We start from the raw sequence: 26288 nt of genomic DNA, 5'->3' as shown, positions 1-26288 counted from the left end.
TTGGGATGGCACTAGTCTTGACTTCTGTATGTTGACTGTGTATCCCAAGGCTTGCAGCAGTTGTATGACATAGGTCAAATCCTTTATTATTTTTGTCTTGTTGTCCGCTTGTATTAGGCAGTCGTCCAGGTATGGGTAGATTTGAATTCCCTGAAGCCTGCAATGTGCAATTACTGATGCCAGGCATTTCGTGAATACTCTGGGCGCAGTAGATGAGCCAAAGGGCAATGCTGAGAATTGACAATGCTCTGATCCTGCAAGAAATCTGAGGTGTCTTCTGCAATCTGGTCGTATGGGGACATGCAGGTATGCCTCCTTGAGATCTAGAGTCACCAGCCAAGACTCCTTGCCCAACATGGGAAGAAGTTGCTGTAGGGTCAGCATCTTGAATTTTGGTACAATAAGATATGTGTTCAGTGCGGACAAGTCGAGAATAGGCCTCCATTGAGTTTCTTTTCTTGGTACAAGGAATAGTCTGGAGTAAAATCCTTGGCCTTGTTCCATAGGTGGTACCTTTTCTATTGCTCTCATCCTTAGTAAGTTGGTGATTTGTTTTAGAGCCTCTGACTTCTGGCTTGATGGAAGGTTTGGCATTCCTCTCTTTTTTGGTAAAGTGTGGAAATGAAACCTGTAGCCTTTGTCTATTGTTTGCAAAGTCCATTTGTCTCCTGTAATACAATGCCAGTTTTTTGAAAATAAAGCTAACTTTCCGCCCAAGGGTGCTTCCAGTTGTGCCCTGGTAGGCGGAATCAGAGCCAAGTCATTGTGTCTGTCCTGTGGAAGTGGTTGCAGTCGTAGCTGTGGCAGCACTCCTCTGGTTGTCAGGTTGCCACTGACGGCCCCTGTAGGCACCCCTTGATTGACCTCTGCCTCTTGGGCGTCTTTTCTGCCTCTCTGTGCTCTGGAGGTGTCTGGAAAGGACCAATTCTTTGAAGGCCAATTTCTGCTGAACCTCGGAGGTTGGACCTGTAGGAAATCCTTGACTGTTTGCACAGATTTTGCTTTTTCTTCCACTTTCTTGAGAACCTCCTGTGCAGGGGAGCCAAATAAACTTTGTTTCTCCATAGGGGCATCTAGGAGTTTTGACTTAACATGGTCTGGCAAGGATTGCTCTTTTAGCCAGGCATGCCTTCGAATCACTGCTCCAGTCATAGCTGATCTAAATGAAGCCTCCAGTGCATCATAGCCACATTTTAAGAAATGATTACTGACCTGCTGTGAGTTGTGTACCAAATCCTGAAGTGACTTACGGTCTAAAGGTTCAGGAGAGGAAAGCTTTTTACTCAGCTGATCTAACAAAAATTCCTGGTACTGTATCATGTGAAATTGACAGTTTAAAGCTCTAGCAGAAAGAGTAGCAGATGTATAAACCTTTTTACCCCATCTCTCTAATGCTCTTGATTCTCTTTCAGAGGGTAGGGGGTTTTTGGCAGAGGCAGCTGCAACACCCTTAGGGCCCTGAGAAATGGTTTCTGGGTCTGCAGCGTGGGCCTTATACAAGTGGAAATGAGAATCCGGGACCCTGTAGTATCTCTCAGGTTTGGCAGGGGCCGGGGGGGAAGAGAATCAGGGGCAGTACTGGCATCATTGTATGCATCATCAACAACTGATAGTACAGGAGGTATGGCTAAAGGCCTATGCTGTGGTAAGTGTAAAAAAGTCCTTAGCCTTTTCCTTGAATCAGAAAAATCCTGACCCTGCCACTGGAAGTGTTCCCTCATTGAGTGTAGAGTTTCCCCAAATGAAAATTCTTCTGGGGGGGAGGCAGAAGAAATGGAGTCTTCTGCATCCGAATCCTCATAAGGTGAGTATGGTCCTTCCTGATGGTCTGATAACTCTGATCCATCCAAGGAATAGTCAGAGGAGAGAGGTTCAGGGGGTTCAGTCCTAGGCCTTTTTTCAGGAGGAGGTTGTGAGGCCCTGTCTGGGTAAGGTTTGGATCCCCTGATCAGAGAAATAAGGTCCTCAGCAAGGCTAAGAATCTGAGAACTGGAGGAAGGCCTGTGAGAGGGAGCTTTAGTAGGTAAGGCCTTGGAAAGTTTAGTTGCCTTAGCCCTGGAGAAGGCCTTAATAGACATAGAAGCAGGGGGTCTAGCTGCCCCACGTGCAGGAGTAGAGATGTCCAACGGAATGGTGTCGGACAATTCCTGTGTGCCTGCTTCTTCGGTATGAATTTCTGTAGCCGACTCAGCCGGCGCCTGTGAGGCCTCGGTAGTCGGAGGCATGCTTTCGGCCGAAGGAAGAACCGAGGACTCTGTTTCAGCCGAAACCGAGACACTCGCGGTAGGCCTAACCGTGGTTTCAGCCGAAACCGCGGGCTGCGAGTGTCGGTCCTTTTCCTTACGTTTTTTGGCTAAATGTGTAGTCGGAGTCTCCGACGGCATTTTATATGCAAAAGCGGGACCGAAAAACTCTTCAGCAAACTCCGACCGACGTCTAAGTGTCCGTCGGTTGAAGGAAGCACAGGCTAAACAAGCTGATACGTCGTGGTCTGGGCCTAAGCAAGGAAGGCAGTAAGAATGGAAATCCTTATGAGGTATTTGTTTCCCACAAGTTAAACAATTATTTACTTTGTCTGACATCGGCTGAGGCAAGAAAGAGTCCCCAACGGGGTACTTAGCTTTTTTAGAAGTCTTCGGTAGCTGAAATCTCTGGATCTGACCGACCGGCACTTGCGAACAGCTTCTGCTTCGGGCACCGCGCGGCAAGAAAGACTGAGGAAAATGGCGTCGGCTGATGCCTTTATACCCCAGGAGCTATGACGTCGGGTGAAGTGCGACATCAGCCGAGGCCAGACCCAGACTTTGGAATCCGGCCGACCGAAGGGCTGCCTGAGGCAGGACAACCCATATGTTATGACTGCAGATGCATCCTTGAAGGACATCAGTGTAAGAAACTTCGCTGTGTGGAAGATTTTCAGTCCATATATTTCTAGTTAATCACTGTATATTAATCAGATCAGACAATAGTAGTAGAAGTAGCGAACGTAAACTCGTCAAGTAAAAAAGTAATAATAGAAAATATATAATTCTACAGCATTACTAAGTATTCGAAAGTAATCCAAACAAGGCAGGCAGTCTGTTTCCAGTCGAAAATCCTTTATTAAGTACACAGACAAGCGATCCAAGTAAAACAAAAATAGAGTAATAATTTCCTCACAACAAGCTTTCTAAATATATAGATATACTTTTTATCAGGCATGGGAGTGGTTTATTGTGCTGTAAAACAAAGTGTTATTGGTACACATGTTAAATTCACATCCCTTCCCCCATCAGTGTGACATTCGAACTGGTCCTGCCCTACCTAGTAGCCGTCATAATAATATATAGCCCTAATGTACTTTAATGGTACATCTTATTTAACCAAATTATTAAGTAGATTATTAAGTCTGTGATTTTATACAAGGCAATATACTACATGGCTGGAAATATATCAACCTTAGTTCATTTTACGATCAAAAATTATATATAAATATATACATATACATTTTGCATGTAAAAATCAGTTTCTATTTTCATAACCTATTGTTAACAAAGATCGCCATTCCTTCTAGACTTCTTCAGGTCTGTGTACAAGAACCCTAAAAACCTATATAATTGTATAATTAGTTAGTATTGTTATTACCATTTTTTTATTTTATTTTATTTTACATTTGTTGACCGGGCTAGTCCAGCTGGATAATTTCCATTTTCAGTGGAGGCCTGGGGAGAAAAGCTCCACAATTAAAACAAGGTTAAACATTTAAGCAACAATGCATACATTTTAGTGTAGTAGAAAATACAGCGAAAAAAAAACAGGTAAAAAACAAACAGCCTAAGCTATATATTCATATTTTTTTTTTTTTTTTTTTTTTTTTTTAGAACAGTACAGTAATTTAGTCATTTGAAATAGCAGGGAAAGATAGTGATTTTTACGTAGGGAGGTATGGCTGTTCAGTTTGAATAAAGTGGAAAAAAGAACCAGAAAAAAATAAAAATAAAAAAAATATATATATATGTATGATGATGGAAACAAAATATACACTTAAATTTCAAATGATTTAAAATGGTATTTAAAACCAATTTGTAGAAAAAAATAAAATAAAATACAATTAGTCATGTAAACAATGTGGCAATTGTCTAAGTTCCAGTGCACTTTTAATTGAACAGTAGTAGTTTAGTCCAGGCTTTCTAAAAGAGTTCGGCTTTAATTGCCACATGAGTTCATGTTTCTCCAGAATATTCGGGATGTCTCCTTCAAGATCACCCATGTCTATGCGTTCCAGGATCTAGAACTTAAAACCTGTGTGTCTTTTATGAAGAGAAAGGTGTTTGGCTAGTGCATTATTTTTACATCCAGAGCGGATCTCTGACAGATGACATGAAATCCTTTGCTTGAGTTTATTTACAGTCTTGCCCACATAGAATGCATCACATTCATTGCACTGTGCCCTGTAAATTACTTTTTTACTGTTACAGTCACCCCCTGTACTGGTTTTAATGATCTTCTTTAAATAAGGGCAATAAAAACTATCACCTTGCTGTATAAATATACAAAATGTACAATTAGTTTCACATCTTTTAGTGCTTTTCTTATATGGTCTAGGTTTAAATTCAACAAAACTTCTAATATTCCTGGCCTTCCCATACACAAAGGATGGGGCTTCACCTAAGATGTTAATCAGAAAAGGGTTTCCTGTGACAATGTCCCAGTTTTCTTCAATAATATTTTTGATACTGTGATAATCCAAAGTGTATGTCAGGATGCAGCTATTTTTGCATTTGTTATTCTCTGTGGAATTACTTAACATTTTTCTACTGGGGAGGTTGAGTGAAGGTGCTTCAGTCCTTTTCAGTTCTATAATAGGTTCCAGGGTGTTTTTTAACATCTGACTTTCATTACCTCTCACTAGAAAATCATTCTCTAAGTTGTTCAGGTTTCTTCCCATAAACAAAGGATGGGGCTTCACCTAAGATGTTAATCAGAAAAGGGTTTCCTGTGACAATGTCCCAGTTTTCTAATAATATTTTTGATACTGTGATAATCCAAAGTGTATGTCAGGATGCAGCTATTTTTGCATTTGTTATTCTCTGTGGAATTACTTAACATTTTTCTACTGGGGGGGGTTGAGTGAAGGTGCTTCAGTCCTTTTCAGTTCTATAATGGGTTCCAGGATGTTTTTTTAACATCTGACTTTCGTAGCCTCTCACTAGAAAATCATTCTCTAAGTTGTTCAGGTTTCTCAAAAATGGTTCCATCTCTGTGGTAATTCGAGCTAATCTATAGCCTTGGGATTTCACTACATTATACTTGGTTTTTGTAGGATGTAGACTTTTACTGTGGAGTAATAAGTTAACCCTCGTTGGTTTTCTGAATAGATCAGTGGTGATTCTGTTATTGTTGGTGTCCTTGGAAATCTGCATATCTAAGAAAGTGGTTGAAGTACAGCTATGGGAAGAGGTAAACTTCAGGAAGGGGGTTGTTTGATTGATGTAAGTGATAAAATCTCCAAACTGCAAGGTGTCACCTTCCCACACAATAAAGACATAGTCAATAAAACGTAAATAGCATGTGATATGCTGCATGTAATCTGTGTTGTTTAACACAAAGTCCTCCTCCCATTTGCCCAGGGCTATGTTAGCTATGCTGGGAGCCATGTCAGCCCCCATTGCTATACCAGTTTTTTGTTTGTAGTGCTTGCCATTGAAAGTAAAGAAATTGAAGTCCAGTACAAGATTAATGAGCTTGCTTAACTTTTGCAGTTGTGCCTGTGTACCCTGATTATGTTTCTTAAAAGACTCCATAGCTGCTGTTATACAGTAATTGTGAGGGAGCACTGTGTACAAGGATTCCACATCAATAGTTACCAAAATACTGTCAGCTTCCACTGTGATGTTTTTTTATTTTCTTCAAAAAATCCATTGAATCTCTTATGTATGACTTATTCTTTTCTGCTAGAGGTTTCAGCAAGTAATCAAGTTAAATGGCTGTGGCTTCAGTAAGGGAACCTCCACTTGCTACCACCGGTCTATAAGGTGGGTCTTCTCTGTTCTTGTGTGGCTTTGGTATTCCAAAAAAGTAAGGTAAACGTGGGCATGGGCTCCATAAATAATTATAAAGATTTTCAGTGATAAGTTTTTCTTCCCATAATGTGGTGAGATTAGTGTTCCATAAATCATATGCTCTTTTTATGTCATCCATGATAAATAACTCATAAAATCTGTTATCCTCCAGCATGTTCTCTATCATTTGGTTGTAGCTAGTGGTATCAGTCACAAGTATACCTCCTCCCTTGTCTGCCTTCATTACACACCTGGATTTATCATTGCCTAGCTCAAGCAATGCTTTTCTTTCTCCCTGTGTTAAGTTATAAAGTTTTTTCTTTGGAGGTTTTTTTAAGCAGTTTCCTGATATCCATCTCACATTTCACTTTGAAAGCAGCTAGTGTTTGATGTAGCGGTGGACAATAGCTGCTAGGCCTTTTTATAGTTTCATCAATAGGCTTATTTTCAGTGTCATTACTTTTGCCATGAAACTGTACCCTTAATTTGAGCTTCCTCACAAACATTTTAAGGTCTATCAGTACTTGAGCAACCTCACTCCTGCAGCTTGGTACAAAAGTAAGTCCTTTGGACAACACACTTTTTTCCTCTTCAGTCAGTGCTTTAACAGAGTGGTTCCAGATAAGTGGAGCACCTGTTATTGTGGTACCTGTTGTTGTTATTGTAACTGTTATTGTGAGGAAATTATTACTCTATTTTTGTTTTACTTGGATCGCTTGTCTGTGTACTTAATAAAGGATTTTCGACTGGAAACAGACTGCCTGCCCTGCTTGGATTACTTTTGAATACTTAGTAATGCTGTAGAATTATATATTTTCTATTATTACTTTTTGACTTGACGAGTTTACGTTCGCTACTTCTACTACTATTGTCTGATCCGATTAATATACAGTGATTAACTAGAAATATATGGACTGAAAATCTTCCACACAGAGAAGTTTCTTACACTGTTTTGTTAACAGATGTATATCCATACATTTCTTTTTGAAACTCCAAATATTACTTTCACTAACATTTTCACATATATGGTGCACTTTTCATATTTCACCAGCAGCTGGCCAACTATGTTCTTTCTACCCAATCCCCAAGCTGCCTTCAGGCTTAGCCCAAACTGGCAATTCCAAGGAATTTAACAACAATGAACACACTACGGCAAGTTCCTGAACTTTATACCTGCAAATCTTTAAGTCTATTAACAGTCTGCCTTATTTTTCTTCACTTACAATAGTCAACATTCTGTTATTTGAGGTTTGAATTCCTTTATCTTTGTATATGTTTTATTTTTTTGTGTCTCCTATTGTCTCACATTCTTCTAAATGCAAGCTAGGTCTTTTTATTGCAATCTGTTTCTTGTCACTTTTTCTAAGATACATATATATGCTCATATACACACATACATTTGGTCCCATAATGTCTACTTACTGTAATTAATCAACACTACACGATCTCTGTCTCCGCTGTTTATTGTGTTTTCCAGCTTCATCCATTTCCTAGTGAGTTTGTTTTGCTGTGGTCATTATGGATGTCACTAATGTCTGACTTAACTTTAGTTTTTCTATTTCCCAAAGGAAGTAACAACAGTAGTAAACAAAAAGTATATTACAGTAAAAAAATGAATATATACAAATGCACATTTAAATAAAGCAAAAAAAAAATGAAAAGTATTTAATAATAAAAAGAAAGAAAATTTCCCAAAGGGATCTTAGCTGAGTCCGAGATCTGTAATTCATCAATGCAGGCTGCTGACGAGATTAAACTGCACGATTCCTACATCTGGCCCTAAAAGACTGAACAACTGACTTCCAGTAACGGGGCTTAGGCTTCCCCTGATGGAAAGGGCTTAGCAGATCCCTTATCACAGGGAGTCAGAGGAGGGAGCTGTGAGCTCTAGGAAACTGCCACTGTGGGTTTGTGCAGGCACAGAACCTAAATGCCACTGAAACGGTGTGAATGATGAGCATCAATTGTGATCTAATATGGGTGTTCAATACATCAATTGTGATCTAATACGGGTGTTCACTACATCAATTGCGATCTAATATGGGTGTTCACTACATCAATTGCGATCTAATATGGGTGTTCACTACATCAATTGCGATCTAATATGGGTGTTCAATACCTCAATTGCGATCTAATATGGGTGTTCAATACATCAACTGTGATCTAATATGGGTGCTCAATACATCAATTGTGATCTAATATGGGTGCTCAATACATTAGATAATGAAGAAAACTCCAAATGAAGAAGAGTTACAATCCGCTGGCCTAAGCCTAGAGAATGACAGTCTGGTGGTTAACACACAGAATTAATGTTTTGAAATGTTAACATGTTACAGGGTTCGATGCCTTCAGCCTTCATTTGCCTACTATGCAACCCTGAACAAGTCACTTGTCCAGACAGTCCTTTGGGGCAACCTGGAATTTGGGCTAGGCTCCTGAATGGTCCTCTTGACTGCAAGCCTAGTAATTACCTATGAACATATACAAGTGGAAGAACGAATCAGGTGTTGCAAACGGTAGTAGTGATGTCCCAGAACTTGTCAAAGATTTGGAATACACGGCTAGGCTTAAAAAGGCCCTAGTGTGAAAAAAGGAAAAATGAAAACAAACTGAAAGTAGCTAGTGCTATTGAATGAAATTACTATTCTTTTATTTCTGTTCCTCTGCTAACTCAGCCAAACCACTTGACACGACTGAGGAGGGATGAACCGACACTGAAAAAAATGCTTCCTATGACTTGTCAGGCCTGAAAGAAAAAGTGTTAATGCTGTCCTACTCTGTTTAGAGGCTACAGTTACCGTTAATGTGTGAGAGTAGGTAGAATGAGACCTCAGTTACCGTTAATGTGTGAGAGAAGGTAGAATGAGACCTCAGTTACCGTTAATGTGTGAGAGAAGGTAGAATGAGACCTCAGTTACCGTTAATGTGTGAGAGTAGTCAGAATGAGACCTCAGTTACCGTTAATGTGTGAGAGTAGGTAGAATGAGACCTCAGTTACCGTTAATGTGTGAGAGAAGGTAGAATGAGACCTCAGTTACCATTAATGTGTGAGAGAAGGTAGAATGAGACCTCAGTTACCATTAATGTGTGAGAGTAGGTAGAATGAGACCTCAGTTACCGTTAATGTGTGACAGAAGGTAGAATGAGACCTCAGTTACCGTTAATGTGTGAGAGAAGGTAGAATGAGACCTCAGTTACCGTTAATGTGTGAGAGTAGGTAGAATGAGACCTCAGTTACCGTTAATGTGTGAGAGAAGGTAGAATGAGACCTCAGTTACCATTAATGTGTGAGAGTAGGTAGAATGAGACCTCAGTTACTGTTAATGTGTGTGAGTAGTCGGAATGAGACCTAGTTACCATTAATGTGTGTGTGAGTAGATAGAATGACACCTCTGTTACCGTTAATGTGTGTGAGAATGTAGAATGAGACCTCAGTTACCGTTAATGTGTGAGAGAAGGTAGAATGAGACCTCAGTTACCGTTAATGTGTGAGAGTAGGTAGAATGAGACCTCAGTTACCGTTAATGTGTGAGAGTAGATAGAATGAGACCTCAGTTACCATTAATGTGTGAGAGAAGGTAGAATGAGACCTCAGTTACCGTTAATGTGTGAGAGTAGGTAGAATGAGACCTCAGTTACTATTAATGTGTGAGAGAAGGTAGAAGGAGACCTCAGTTACCATTAATGTGTGTGAGTAGATAGAATGACACCTCAGTTACCACTAATGTGTGAGAGAAGGTAGAATGAGACCTCAGTTACCATTAATGTGTGTGAGAATGTAGAATGGGACCTCAGTTATTATTAATGTGTGTTAGTAGGTAGAATGAGACCTCAGTTACTGTTAATGTGTGTGAGTAGTCAGAATGAGACATAGTTACCGTTAATGTGTGTGTGAGTAGATAGAATGAGACCTCAGTTACCGTTAATGTGTGTGAGAATGTAGAATGGGACCTCAGTTATTATTAATGTGTGTGAGTAGGTAGAATGAGACCTCAGTTACTGTTAATGTGTGTGAGTAGATAGAATGAGACCTCAGTTGCCGTTAATGTGTGTGAGAATGTAGAATGGGACCTCAGTTACTATTAATGTGCGTTTGTAGGTAGAATGAAACCTCAGTTACTGTTAATTTGTGTGAGTAGATAGAATGACACCTCAGTTACCGTTAATGTGTGTGAGAATGTAGAATGGGACCTCAGTTATTATTAATGTGTGAGAGTAGGTAGAATGAGACCTCAGTTACCGTTAATGTGTGAGAGAAGGTAGAATGAGACCTCAGTTACCGTTAATGTGTGAGAGAAGGTAGAATGAGACCTCAGTTACCGTTAATGTGTGAGAGAAGGTAGAATGAGACCTCAGTTACTGTTAATGTGTGAGAGAAGGTAGAATGAGACCTCAGTTACCGTTAATGTGTGAGAGAAGGTAGAATGAGACCTCAGTTACCGTTAATGTGTGAGAGTAGGTAGAATGAGACCTCAGTTACCGTTAATGTGTGAGAGAAGGTAGAATGAGACCTCAGTTACCGTTAATGTGTGAGAGTAGGTAGAATGAGACCTCAGTTACCGTTAATGTGTGAGAGAAGGTAGAATGAGACCTCAGTTACCATTAATGTGTGAGAGAAGGTAGAATGAGACCTCAGTTACTGTTAATGTGTGAGAGAAGGTAGAATGAGACCTCAGTTACCGTTAATGTGTGAGAGTAGTCAGAATGAGACCTCAGTTACCGTTAATGTGTGAGAGTAGGTAGAATGAGACCTCAGTTACCATTAATGTGTGTGAGTAGATAGAATGACACCTCAGTTACCGTTAATGTGTGTGAGAATGTAGAATGGGACCTCAGTTATTATTAATGTGTGTTAGTAGGTAGAATGAGACCTCAGTTACTGTTAATGTGTGTGAGTAGATAGAATGAGACCTCAGTTGCCGTTAATGTGTGTGAGAATGTAGAATGGGACCTCAGTTACTATTAATGTGCGTTTGTAGGTAGAATGAAACCTCAGTTACTGTTAATGTGTGTGAGTAGATAGAATGACACCTCAGTTACCGTTAATGTGTGAGAGAAGGTAGAATGAGACCTCAGTTACCGTTAATGTGTGAGAGAAGGTAGAATGAGACCTCAGTTACCGTTAATGTGTGAGAGAAGGTAGAATGAGACCTCAGTTACTGTTAATGTGTGAGAGAAGGTAGAATGAGACCTCAGTTACCGTTAATGTGTGAGAGAAGGTAGAATGAGACCTCAGTTACCGTTAATGTGTGAGAGAAGGTAGAATGAGACCTCAGTTACTGTTAATGTGTGAGAGAAGGTAGAATGAGACCTCAGTTACTGTTAATGTGTGTGAGTAGTCAGAATGAGACCTAGTTACCATTAATGTGTGAGAGTAGGTAGAATGAGACCTCAGTTACTGTTAATGCGTGTGAGTAGTCAGAATGAGACCTAGTTACCATTAATGTGTGTGTGAGTAGATAGAATGACACCTCTGTTACCGTTAATGTGTGTGAGAATGTAGAATGAGACCTCAGTTATTATTAATGTATGTGAGTAGGTAGAATGAGACCTCAGCTACTGTTAATGTGTGAGAGTAGTCAGGATGAGACCTCAGTTACCATTAATGTGTGTGAGAGATGGTAGAATGAGACCTCAGTTACCGTTAATGTGTGTGAGTAGTCAGAATGAGACCTCAGTTACCGTTAAATGTGTGTGTGCATAGGCAGAATGAGACCTCAGTTATTATTAATGTGTGAGAGTAGGTAGAATGAGACCTCAGCTATTGTTAATGTGTGTTAGTAGGTAGAATGAGACCTCAGCTACTGTTAATGTGTGTGAGTAGTCAGAATGAAACCTCAGTTACCGTTAATGTGTGCGAGTAGTCAGAATGAGACCTCAGTTACTGTTAATGTGTGTGAGAGAAGGTAGAATGAGACCTCAGTTACTGCTAATGTGTGTGAGTAGTCAGAATGAGACCTAGTTACCATTAATGTGTGTGTGAGTAGATAGAATGACACCTCAGTTACCGTTAATGTGTGTGAGAATGTAGAATGGGACCTCAGTTACTGCTAATGTGTGTGAGTAGTCAGAATGAGACCTAGTTACCATTAATGTGTGAGAGTAGTCAGATTGAGACCTCAGTTACTGTTAATGTGTGTGAGAGAATGTAGAATGAGACCTCAGTTACTGCTAATGTGTGTGAGTAGTCAGAATGAGACCTCAGCTACTGTTAATGTGTGTGAGAATGTAGAATGAGACCTCAGTTACCGTTAAATGTGTGTGAGAATGTAGAATGAGACCTCAGTTACTGTTAATGTGTGTGTGAGTAGATAGAATGAGACCTCAACTACTGTTAATGTGTGAGAGTAGTCAGAATGAGACCTCAGTTACCGTTAATGTGTGTGAGAGAAGGCAGAATGAGACCTCAGTTACTGTTAATGTGTGTGTGAGTAGATAGAATGAGACCTCAGTTACTGTTAATGTGTGTGAGTAGTCGGAATGAGACCTAGTTACCATTAATGTGTGTGTGAGTAGATAGAATGACACCTCTGTTACCGTTAATGTGTGTGAGAATGTAGAATGGGACCTCAGTTATTATTAATGTGTGTGAGTAGGTAGAATGAGACCTCAGTTACTGTTATTGTGTGTGAGTAGTCAGAATGAGACCTCAGCTACTGTTAATGTGTGTGAGAATGTAGAATGAGACCTCAGTTACCGTTAAATGTGTGTGAGAATGTAGAATGAGACCTCAGTTACTGTTAATGTGTGTGTGAGTAGATAGAATGAGACCTCAACTACTGTTAATGTGTGAGAATAGTCAGAATGAGACCTCAGTTACCATTAATGTGTGTGAGAGAACACAGAATGAGACCTCAGTTACCGTTAATGTGTGTGAGTAGTCAGAATGAGACCTCAGTTACTGTTAATGTGTGTGTGAGTAGATAGAATGAGACCTCAGTTACCGTTAATGTGTGTGAAAATGTAGAATGAGACCTCAGTTACCGTTAATGTGTGTGAGAATGTAGAATGGGACCTCAGTTATTATTAATGTGTGTGAGTAGGTAGAATGAGACCTCAGTTACCATTAATGTGTGTGAGTAGGAAGACTGAGACCTCAGTTACTGTTAATGTGTGTGAGTAGTCAGAATGAGACCTCAGTTACCATTAATGTGTGAGAGTAGGTAGAATGAGACCTCAGTTACTGTTAATGTGTGTGAGTAGTCAGAATGAGACCTAGTTACCATTAATGTGTGTGTGAGTAGATAGAATGAGACCTCAGTTACCATTAATGCGTGAGAGTAGGTAGAATGAGACCTCAGTTACCATTAATGTGTGAGAGTAGGTAGAATGAGACCTCAGTTACCGTTAATGTATGTGAGTAGTCAGAATGAGACACCTCAGTTACCATTAATGTGTGAGAGTGGTCAGAATGAGACCTCAGTTACCATTAATGTGTGTGAGAATGTAGAATGAGACCTCAGTTACTGTTCATGTGTGTGTGAGTAGATAGAATGAGACCTCAGTTACCGTTAATGTGTGTGAGAATGTAGAATGGGACCTCAGTTACCGTTAATGTGTGTGAGAATGTAGAATGGGACCTCAGTTACTGTTAATGTGTGTGAGAATGTAGAATGGGACCTCAGTTACCGTTAATGTGTGTGAGAATGTAGAATGAAACCTCAGTTATTATTAATGTGTGTTAGTAGGTAGAATGAGACCTCAGTTACTGTTATTGTGTGTGAGTAGTCAGAATGAGACATAGTTACCGTTAATGTGTGTGTGAGTAGATAGAATGAGACCTCAGTTACCGTTAATGTGTGTGAGAATGTAGAATGGGACCTCAGTTATTATTAATGTGTGTGAGTAGGTAGAATGAGACCTCAGTTACTGTTAATGTGTGTGAGTAGATAGAATGAGACCTCAGTTGCCGTTAATGTGTGTGAGAATGTAGAATGGGACCTCAGTTACTATTAATGTGTGTTTGTAGGTAGAATGAAACCTCAGTTACTGTTAATGTGTGTGAGTAGATAGAATGAGACCTCAGTTGCCATTAATGTGTGTGAGAATGTAGAATGGGACCTCAGTTATTATTAATGTATGTGAGTAGATAGAATGAGACCTCAGTTGCCATTAATGTGTGTGAGTAAGCAAAATGAGACCTCAGTTAACGTTAATGTGCGTTTGTAGGTAGAATGAGACCTCAGTTACCATTAATGTGTGTTTGTAGGTAAAATGAGACCTCAGTTACCGTTAGTGTGTGTTTGTAGGTAGAATGAGACCTCAGCTACTGTTAATGTGTATTTGTAGGTAAAATGAGACCTCAGTTACCGTTAATGTGTGTGAGTACGTAGAATGAGACCTCAGTTACCGTTAATGTATGTTTGCAGGTAGAATGAGACCTCAGCTACTGTTAATGTGTGTTTTTAGGTAAAATGAGACCTCAGTTAACGTTAATGTGTGTTTGTAGGTAGAATGAGACCTCAGTTACTGTTAATGTGTGTGAGTAGATAGAATGAGACCTCAGCTACTGTTAATGTGTGTTTATAGGTAAAATGAGACCTCAGTTACCGTTAATGTGTGTGAGTAGGTAGAATGAGACCTCAGCTACTGTTAATGTGTGTTTATAGGTAAAATGAGACCTCAGCTACAGTTAATGTGTGCGAGTAGGTAGAATGAGACCTCTTATACACATTAAGGAATTTTTACAAGAGAAGTACCACCATTTGTAAAGTAAAAGGACACGGACTTAGAGTCCGATTTAACAACGGAGGAGGATGACATACAGATGAATGTGTGCAAGAAGAGGCCATATTTGTGAGGACATTGGGGCCCCTAGTAGGATGGCTTACTAATCAAATTGAACCATAAATAAATCAACGTTTGGAGACGTTCAATGGAAAACATGGTGCAGTAAATGCTACATTTATGACAATTGGATGTAATTCTGTTCCAAATAACCCACACAATTCAGCTCAGGATAGCACAAGTGAATAAACAAAGTGGTACTATTAACTTCTGCATTCATGAATATATATACTGGTAAGAGAAATACAAAGGTAAATAAAAACTTGATTAATACATTTTTTGAGAGAAACTAATACATTTTTGAGAAAAATCCAACACTTATATGTCCAGAGGTTCTCAGTAGTCCATTGGCTACAATGCCAACATAGAATGCTGGTGGTGTCAGGTTTGAATCCCAAATAAGAGCTTATATTTTCCTTTCATACTTCTGATTCTAACAAGCCTAAGAAAGTTTTCTGTGTGTGTGTGTGTCTGTGTGTGTGTGTCTGTGTGTGTGTGTCTGTGTGTGTGTGTGTGTCTGTGTGTGTGTGTGTCTGTGTGTGTGTGTGTCTGTGTGTGTGTGTGTGTCTGTGTGTGTGTGTGTCTGTGTGTGTGTGTCTGTGTGTGTGTCTGTCTGTGTGTGTGTGTGTGTCTGTCTGTGTCTGTGTGTCTGTCTGTGTCTGTGTGTGTCTGTGTCTGTGTCTGTGTCTGTGTCTGTGTCTGTGTCTGTGTCTGTGTCTGTGTCTGTGTCTGTGTCTGTGTCTGTGTCTGTGTCTGTGTGTGTGTGTGTGTGTGTGTGTGTGTGTCTGTGTGTGTCTGTGTGTGTCTGTGTGTGTCTGTGTGTGTCTGTGTGTGTCTGTGTGTGTGTGTCTGTGTGTGTCTGTGTAATATTATTTATTTTTTGCTAGGTTATTTCTGTCCCATGCCTAACAACCATCAAGTCTCCCCCTTGGCAGAATGTTCTCTAGCTCAATCAGTACATACTCGGTATCCTACAGACTGCTAAGAAGTGACCTGTGTGGCATACAATACATCATCCAACCCAATACTGATGGGTTTTTGCACATCAGCAAGTCAAATGGCATCAAAAATACTCCATCAAGGGATCTGAATCTCTTTTGCAACATCAACATATCGTTTTGAAAGGACAGGTACATCTCACACAGGATACTGAAGCTGTGGGCAGACTTCCCATCCCCCCATCACTGTTCATATTCAAATGCAACCTGGATCTATGGATGAGAAACAGAAAATTTAACACAGGACTTCCTCCTGTAGTACTAATGGACAGAAGCAGCTCCTAAATGCTTTCTTCCATACATGTGTCCCCTCAAATTATGTATAGTTTGATCCCAGTTATTCTCATTAGGGTAATATTTAATTATTGATCATGGAATGGGCAAGGACAATCTCTAACCAAAGGGGACACGTTATTTAAAGCACAAAAAGAGAAACTGGCTGTGCTTAAATGGTCAGCAAGGACAGACAGCCTACTACTTAACTATGAATGCTGTGCTTAAATGGTCTGCAAGGACAGACAGCCTACTAACTATGAATGCTGTGCTTAAATGGTCTGCAAGGACAGACAGCCTACTACTCAACTATGAATGTTGTGCTTAAATGGTCTGCAAGGACAGACAGCCTACTACTTAACTATGAATATTGGGTTTAAATGGTCTGCAAGGACAGACAGCCTACTACTTAACTATGAATGCTGTACTTAAATGGTCTGCAAGGACAGACAGCCTACTACTTAACTATGAATGCTGTGCTTAAATGGTCTGCAAGGGCAGACAGCCTACTACTTAACTATGAATGCTGTGCTTAAATGGTCTGCAAGGACAGACAGCCAACTACTTGACTATGAATGCTGTGCTTAAATGGTCTGCAAGTACAGACAGCCTACTACTTCACTATGAATGCTGTGCTTAAATGGCCTGCAAGGACAGACAGCCTATTACTTAACTATGATGGTCTGCAAGGACAGACAGTCTACTACTTAACTATGAATGCTGTGCTTAAATGGTCTGCAAGGACAGACAGCCTACTAACTATGAATGCTGTGCTTAAATGGTCTGCAAGGACAGAGCCTACTACTTAACTATGAATGCTGTGCTTAAATGGTCTGCAAGGGCAGACAGCCTACTACTTAACTATGAATGCTGTGCTTAAATGGTCTGCAAGGACAGAGCCTACTACTTAACTATGAATGCTATGCTTAAATGGTCTGCAAGGACAGATGGCCTACTACTTAACTATGAATGCTGTGCTTAAATGGTCTGCAAGGACAGACAGCCTACTACTTAACTATGAATGCTGTGCTTAAATGGTCTGCAAGGACAGAGCCTACTACTTAACTATGAATGCTGTGCTTAAATGGTCTGCAAGGACAGATGGCCTACTACTTAACTATGAATGCTGTGCTTAAATGGTCTGCAAGGGCAGACAGCCTACTACTTAACTATGAATGCTGTGCTTAAATGGTCTGCAAGGACAGACAGCCTACTACTTGACTATGAATGCTGTGCTTAAATGGTCTGTAAGGACAGACAGCCTTCTACTTAACTATGAATGCTGTGCTTAAATGGTCTACAAGGACAGACAGCCTACTACTTAACTATGAATCTATAATGAGTGTGGGAGATGTGGAACAGGGATCAAAGAGGTGGATTGAATATATATATATATATTTTTGGGACTGTCCAGCACTGGTGGAGTTCAAGGAGTGACTTTCCAAGTTACTGTCAGCAGTAAACCAGATTATTCTGGAAATGTATTTACTGAGAATTATGATAAACACAAAATTGCCAAACTATAACTTTCTGTTCTTATATTTAGTCCTTCTGTTGAACAAAAAAATTAGTTCTGAAGAACTGGAATTTTGAGTACAGACCTAAAACTGAATGGCTTAGACACTTGATGGACTAATTATCGAAAGATAAGAAGGCAGCATTGAGTGTGGCGGGTGAAAAGTACTTTACTAACCAATGGATGCCCTAGTATCAGTAACATGATAGGATGAGATCCTCAGAATAAAGGCAGCCAAACTCCTTAAACCTATATCCCTCTTGGTTTACTCCATTACTGGATTTGAGAAAATGGTTACACATAGTTTGGGGGGTGCAGCATGGAGAAGTGCCAGAGCTGAGGGTCATCATGGTATACTGGTGACACCCTTCTGTATAACCACTGGTCAACCCTTACAATACAGAGCAAGTGATGTTTAAGGACTGTTAGTACAGTGACTACACTGATGATGGCCAACACTCACCATAGAGAGCAGGTAATGTACAAGGAATGTTACTAAAGAGACTGTACTGGTGATACCCAACCTTCACTATACAGAGCAAGTGATATTTAAGGACAGTTACTACAGTGACTGTACTGTTGATACCCTACTGTATAACCATTGACCAACCCTCACTATACAGATCAGGTGATGTTAAAGGACTGTTACTACAGCGAGTGTATTGGTGATACCCTACTGTATAACCACTGGCCAACCCTCACTACAAAGAGCAGATGATGTTTAAGGACGGTTACTACAGTGACTGTACTGGTGATACCCTACTGTACAACTATTACCCAACCCTCATAATACAGAACAGGTGATGTTTAAGGACGGTTACTACAGTGACTGTACTGGTGATACCCTACTGTATAACCACTGGCCAACCCTCACTATACAGAGCAGGTGATGTTTAAGGACTGTTACTACAGAGACTGTACTGGTGATATCCAACCCTCACTATACAGAGCAGGTGATGTTTACGGACTGTTACTACAGAGACTGTACTGGTGATATCCAACCCTCACTATACAGAGCAGGTGATGTTTAAGGAATGTTACTGCACAACTGTACTGGTGATACCTTACTGTATTACATATTGGTCAACCCTCGCTATACAGAGCAGGTGATGTCTAAGAACGGTTACTACAGAGACTGTACTGGTGATATCCAACCCTCACTATACAGAGCAAGTGATATTTACGGACTGTTACTACAGTGACTGTACTGGTGATACCCAACCCTCACTATACAGAACAGGTGATGTTTAAGGACTGTTACGACAGCGACTGTACTGGTGATACCTTACTGTATAACCATTGGCCAACCTTCACTATACAGAGCAGATGATGTTTAAGGACTGTTACTACAGTGACTGTACTGGTGATACCCTACTGTATAACCACTGGCCAACCCTCACTATACAGAGCAGATGATCTTTAGGAACTGTTACTACAGCGAATGCACTGGTGATACCCTACTGTATAACCGTTGGCCACCCCTCACTATACAGAGCAGGTGACGTTTAAGGACTGTTACTATAGAGACCGTACTGGGGATACCCATCCCTCACTATACAGGGCAGGTGATGTTTAAGGATTGTTACTACAGCGACTGTACTGGTGATACCCAACCACCACTATACAGAGCTGGTGATGATTAAGGACTGTTACTACAGCGACTGTACTGGTGATACCCTACTGTACAACCATTGGTCAACCCTCTCTATACAGAGCAGGTTATCTTTAAGGACTGTTACTACAGCGACTGTACTGGTGATACCCAACCATCACTATACAGAGCAGGTGATGTTTAAGGACTGTTACTACAGCGACTGTACTGGTGATACCCTACTGTATAACCATTGGCCAACCCTCACTATATCATCTGCTCTGTATAGTGAGGGTTGGCCACAGTAGGGTATCACCAGTGCAGTCACTGTAGTAACAGTCCTTAAACATCACCTGCTCTGTATAGTGATGGTTGGGTATCATCCTGATGGAGAGATGAAAAGTCAGCAAGTAAAGGAGCGTAGTAGTGCTGAAATTAAATTCATCCTCAAGTCTTGGTGAGTGCCTTCGCGAGGTGGACCCTTTTTTTCACAAAATCTCACCAAGGCGATACTGATATATAGGCTGTATTTATATAGCATACATCATGGACAGAAGTAAACAAAAAATGAAAATAGATAACTGGGGGCACAAGACCCAGGATAAAAATGTGCCCAATCCTAGTAGGGGCACTGGTGCCAGGACTGGAAAAAATGACAGTGTAGAATTCTCAAAATGCTGAAATATTCCTATAATGGGGCCAGGCCAGGCTCAGGAGGAGGATGGCCCCCCTGTTGTAGAAGGAAGCAGCAGTCCACAAAAAGGACAAAAATTGATTGGCCAAAAAATAGCCATAAAGATGATACAGTGGACTATTGAGGATAAGAAAGAAATTATGTATTATTATTATGCAAAAAGCCCAGAATTTCCAGATACAATATATACAAAATGATTAAGAAAGAAATTAGAGGAAAAAAAAAACTTTTGCAGGTAAAACTATCAGAAGCTTCAGATAAAAATTTGCATTCATTAATGCAACAGATTTTTGAAAAAAAGTATATAGATCAAGAAACTTTGATCTCTTTGAAAAAAGAAGCCTTTGAGGAAGTGGAAAAATGTAAACAACAAAACTTAGAGATATTTGAAAAAGCTAAAAAAGCGATATGGACATGTGAATGAAAAAGATAACTGATATGGTGCGATATTTATGCAAAGGAGAAAGCAAAAACAATCAATACAAAAAGAGCAGCAGCAAAGATATTTGGAGAAATACAGGCAAAGGAATCTGGATAAGGAAAGCTTTACAATACAAAAAATAAGAAGACTAAGAGGAAAAGTAGAAAAAGAGATTATAAAACTTTCAAATGAACACACTGTCCACAGCAGCTATCCAAACTACAAGGAATCCACAAAGCCAAATATAAGTTTTTTAGCGCTTTCTTTCACTCTTTAATTACTCGTGAACTTCTTCAGAAAAAACGGGAGATCTCCCATACTCCCGTTTTATACCATGTATTTTGAAAGGTATTACATTCACATATTTACACATTTTGACAATAAAGTTGTTAATATAAGGATGATTTGGGTTAGGATCATTACACAAACTTAAGTTAGGTATATAAAAAGCGAACAATTGTTTCATTTTATTTTCATTTTACACAAAGTTTGTTAGTAAAACTTTTTAATAACAAAGAAAATATATACTGTAGATGAAATATTTAAAAATCAAGTATTTTTATGTACTTATGCACAACTAACGTACACATTATTAGAACGTGATATCAATGTTGACTTATTGTAAAAGTCTGCATACATGTTTTTTAAAAAAAATTGTTTTGCTGTTTGATATGTTGACAAATTCTATTCTACATCATTTCCTGTAACATGGTATAAAACGGGAGTATGGGAGATCTCCCGTTTTTTCTGAAGAAGTTCACGAGTAATTAAAGAGTGAAAGAAAGCGCTAAAAACTTATATTTGGCTTTGTGGATTCCTTGTAGTTTGGATAGCTGCTGTGGACGGTGTGTTCATTAGAAAAAGAGATTAGTAATGGAGAAGTCAAAGAAATAGAAGTAATGGAACAGCTGCAAAGAGAAGGATTCAGTGTAGAAAATCAAATGCAGAAAGCACCACAACAGGATAGAGCAATGGATATCCAAATTAAGGGGAAACCAGTGGAACAGGAAGTAACTGGTCAGGTGCCATATCAAGATATTTTGGAGCCTTCCACAAGAAACCAGTATAAACATTCATTTGAAGCTAGACAGCAAGAAAAGAAACAGGAAACTCTGATGCAGTCAATGTTGAGGAGTAATACGCCAGTGAGTTCCCATATGATAGAGCAATGGATGGCACTGGATGAAATTAGAGAGAAGGTGCCACAGGAAGATGCTACAGTACATTCTACAGAATGCCCACAGGAAATGGAAAGCAAGGGATGTACCCTCAGTATGGAAGAAAAGGAGTTAAGAGAAGAGTTGCTCGATTTAATAGACAAAGGTAGATATATCAAGATCAATGAGAGAAATAGACCGCAGAAGGTTAATAAAGCCCCAAAAGTCAGAAGCTTAATAAAACAAATGAACAAGGTAATTAGGACTGTCCATAGAGACCCATGCGATACAACAGAAGTAAACAGGATACATTACTGTTCAGCTAAATTAATAAATGATAAGGTTCTATCACAGGAGCATAGGGTAGCGAGGGAAAAGAGGGGGCAACAGTGAATACCATAATGGAAATATCGAATAGAGTAAACTATAAATCAGCTAAGACAAGAAGTATAATTGTTAGAGGATTATAGAAGAGGGAACAGATCAATGAAAATATTAAGAAAGATAGATGTGATAAAAGCAATGCGTGGTATTAGAACAGACCAGGATCTATTACGCACTATTGGAAATAACAAACTAAAAATTACAAAACAGGCGGAAAGGCTTAGAAGATACGAAGATAAATATAAGAGAAAAACACAAAATAAACAAATTATTGATGACCCAAAAAAGTTTTACAGAGAACTGGGAAATAAGGTAAAAGGAATAGATAAACCGCCAAAAAAAGAGGAAGTAGATACATTTTGGAGAAGTATCTATGAAGATCCTGTGGAACACAACAAAGATGCTAAATGGACAGAAGTAAAGGAGGGAATAAGAAGTTTAAAGGTACAGGATATCAAATGGGATGAAATAACAACTAGAGAGATTGAAACAAAGTTAAGAAAAGCCTCTAACTGGAAAACCCCAGGCCCAGATGCAGTACCTAACTTTTGACTTAAAGTATTAACTTCTTTGCACAATGATTTAGCCACGAGTAAGAACTATTTATATATACACCCCGAACACACACCACACTGGTTAACAACAGGAAAAACAATGCTCTTACTTAAGAGTGAACCTGCAAGCTACCCTAAAAATTATAGGCCAATAACTTGTCTTCCGACAACATACAAACTACACACGGGAATTGATGCTGACAGAGTTTATAGTCATTTAGAAGAAAACTCAATTATGGCAGTAGAACAAAAGAGCAATAAAAGAAAGTCATATGGAACAAAGGACCATTTGTTGTTAAACAAAGTTATAGTGGAGAATTGTAAGAAGGGGAAGAACCCAAGTATGGCATGGATTGACTACAAAAAAGCATTTGATAGTATCCCACATTCATGGATAAAAGAGTGCTTAAAAATGTATGATACACCCTACACTGATTGATTACATTACAGTAACCATGAAACAGTGGCAGACCACTTTGCAATTAAGCCATGATAAAGGACAGATCATTATCCCAGGGATAAAAATTCAAAGGGGGATATTCCAGGCTGACTCTGTCACCCTTGTTATTCTGCCTTGCCATTAGCCCATTAAGCTGCTTACTAAACAGCCTAGGCCATGGCTACAATTTGGCTTCTAGAAAACAACAAAGTCTAATGACTTCTCATCTTCTCTTTGTATAGCTCATCAGATGAGGAACTGAAAGCACAGCTGCAGGTTGTCAAAACTTTTTCAGATGATATCAGAATGTCATTTGATCTTGATAAATGTGCAAAAGCAACCTTTAAAAAAGGAAAATTGCAGCACCAGGAAAACATCAGTTTGGGACAAGAATGTGATATAAAAGAACTTGAACAAGAGGGGGTGTATAAATACTTGGGAACTGATGAAGGATCAGCAATAAAACATGAACAAATGCAAATAAGGTTTAGTAAGGAGTACTTTAGAAGACTTAAACTAATCCTGAAAACAGCATTGACACCTAGGAACAAGATCCAAGCTATAAATCAATTTGCTCTTCCTGTCCTAACTTATAGTTTTGGAGTGATTGACTGGCTCCAAATAGTGTTGGATAGATTGGATATCAAAACAAGAAGGATGCTTCATGCTCACCACATGATTTATAAAAATCAGTGTATATCAAGATTATATATCCCCCATTATGAAGGAGGGATGGGCCTCCTTGAAATTGATTACATGTATAGACCTGAAATCGTGGGACTCCACACATATCTATTGACCTCACAAGATCCAAATGTGGTGAAAGTTTTGAAACATGAAATCTAAGATGACATCTCTGCTTAATTTAGCAGAATCATATCGACGTCAAGCAGGAATGGAAATCAAACATGAACTGGATAAAAACCAGGCAGCAACTGAATGTGCTAAAAAATTAAAGAAATAATATAAGGTGAAGGATCAGATGAGAAGGCAAGAAATGTGAAAAAAAAAAAAAAAAAAAAACAGTTGCACTTATAAAAAACTTCTGGAACAGCCTCATGTTGATCAAGAACGAACGCAGGAATGGTTAAGGAGAGATGAATTTTCATCAAGAAATGAAAGGTTAATATTGGCAGCCCAAGATAGTGGGCTGCGTACACGCTGGTTTACCAAGTCCATTGAACATGTGGGAGAAACGGACATATGTAGGTTTTGTGGAACCGAGTTGGAAACAGTTACATGCCTTATTGCTGGTTGCGATGCTCTAATGGCAGAGGGACTGTATACTGAAAGGCATAATAATGTGGCGAGATTGTTACACTGGAGATTGTGCAAACATTATGGTATCGAAGTGGCTGAAAAACATTGGAAACATGAGCCACAGAGAATCATACAAAATGTTGAAGTTTACATCATATGGGATCACCCAATACCAGCAGTCCAAAAGACAGATGCTAGAAAACCGAACATAGTGATCCAGGAAAAGAAGACGAAAGTAGCAATGATCACTGAAATTGCCACACCTAGTGACTATGTGTATCTCTGTACGCAAGACACTAAAGTCATAAAATATCTTGATCTGCAGGTAGAAACGAGAGCCATGTAGAAGAAAGATACCCAGGCAGTTCCAATAGTAATAGCAGCAACTGGTCTTACAAAAAAGAATTTACAATCATATTTAGATACGTTACCAATTCATGTAACACCGTATGAATTGCAGAAGGAGTCACTGCTGGGCACATTGCGGGTACTGCGAAGAGCACTTTTGGCTAAAATCAAAGAGTGAAATAATACTAATTTCATGAACTTTAATCGTACTCTGACTTAGGAATGGGGTCCATTCCCACCATGGTATTAGAAACCCAAAAGACTTGGAGAAATAAAAAAAAAAAAAAAAAAAAAAAAATAGAGAGCAGGTGATGTTTAAGAACTGTTACTACAGCAACGGTACTGGTGACACCCAAACATCACTATATTGAGCAGGTGATGTTTAAGGACTGTTACTACAGCAACGGTACTGGTGACACCCAAACATCACTATATTGAGCAGGTGATGTTTAAGGACTGTTACTACAGCAACGGTACTGGTGACACCCAAATATCACTATATTGAGCATGTGATGTTTAAGGACTGTTACTACAGCAACGGTACTGGTGACACCCAAACATCACTATATTGAGCAGGTGATGTTTAAGGACTGTTACTACAGCGACTGTACTGGTGATACCCAACCCTCACTATGAAGTGATGTTTAAGGAATGTTAGTACAGTGACTATAGTGGTGATACTTTACTGTATAACCATTAGCCAACCCTCACTACACAGATCAAGTGATATTTAAGGACTGTTACTACAGTGACTGTAGTGGTGACAGACTACTGTATAACCATTGGCCAACCCTCACTATACAGAGCAGGTGATGTTTAAGGACTGTTAGTATACTGACTACACTGATGATGGCCAACCCTCACTATACACAGCAGGTGATGTTTAAGGACTGTTACTACAGTGACTGTACTGGTGATACCCTACTGTACAACCATTGGTCAACCCTCACTATACAGAGCAAGTGATATTTAAGGACTGTTACTAGAGTGACAGTACTGGTGATAGCCTACTGTATAACCATTGGCCAACCCTCACTATACAGAGCAGGTGATGTTTAAGGACAGTTACTACAGCGACTGTACTAGTGATACCTTATTGGCCACAACTGTAGCAACAGTATTTTAAGAGAGAAATATCCAAGCAAATTGAATAAGTACAACTGCTCCTTATGACTGTCAGCAGTGACATTTCAGCATGTGTGTATTACAGCTGTGTTAATAAAGGATGTTGTTAAAAACAACAGGAATTCAGAGTCCTGCCATTAAGTCAACAGACAGAAAAGGCAACAAAAAATTCAGTTGCTTTATTATATCATATAAAGGGGCTATAAAGGGCACTCTGGGCAGAAGGCTAATGCATAAAACAAAATTATGTTAGTAAGGCAGTCAGTGCAGCTGGCCCCGTCTGATTATTCTGGGATATAACAAGTTGAAAAAAAAAAACACTTAAGACATATGGGGCTTCACAGGTTTTATACTGCATGGCAGATGAAAACATTATAAAAACAATGTTTCCCCAGTTTCTTGTTGGTAACTCCTTCAGCCTGTTTAGAGTTGTTTGTACAAATCCAAAAAAATTAAATTTAGCCTGACTTGAACAGCAGGACTATTGGAAAAAAATCGAATGATGTATATAACATTGCACATCAGTGGTTTCTTCTGTTAACACAAGTCAGCTACAGCCAATCACAAGCCATTCTGTAGCAAACACAGCAGGACATGTCGAACACAACCAACTCCACCAAGAAAAACAGCCACACTTACTTTCTCAACTGTACTACAAAGGGGAACTGTTTCACTAAAATCTGGAACATTTAGTAGCAAA

The 26288-nt window shown here is 39.4% G+C and overlaps 1 protein-coding gene across 1 annotated transcript in view; it reads right to left on the bottom strand.

Moving 5' to 3' along the window:
- The window catches only part of CCDC62 (coiled-coil domain containing 62), a 1334937-nt gene that overhangs the window by 280920 nt on the left and 1027729 nt on the right, over positions 1–26288 (bottom strand). The gene's annotated exons all lie outside the window — the stretch shown is intronic.

Source organism: Protopterus annectens, chromosome 4.part0, assembly GCF_019279795.1.
Source record: "Protopterus annectens isolate FY-2018-M chromosome 4.part0, PAN1.0, whole genome shotgun sequence".
Lineage (NCBI taxonomy): Eukaryota > Metazoa > Chordata > Ceratodontiformes > Protopteridae > Protopterus > Protopterus annectens.
The sequence above is the reverse complement of the archived record's forward strand: the minus strand, read 5'-3'. Positions and strand labels throughout refer to the sequence as shown.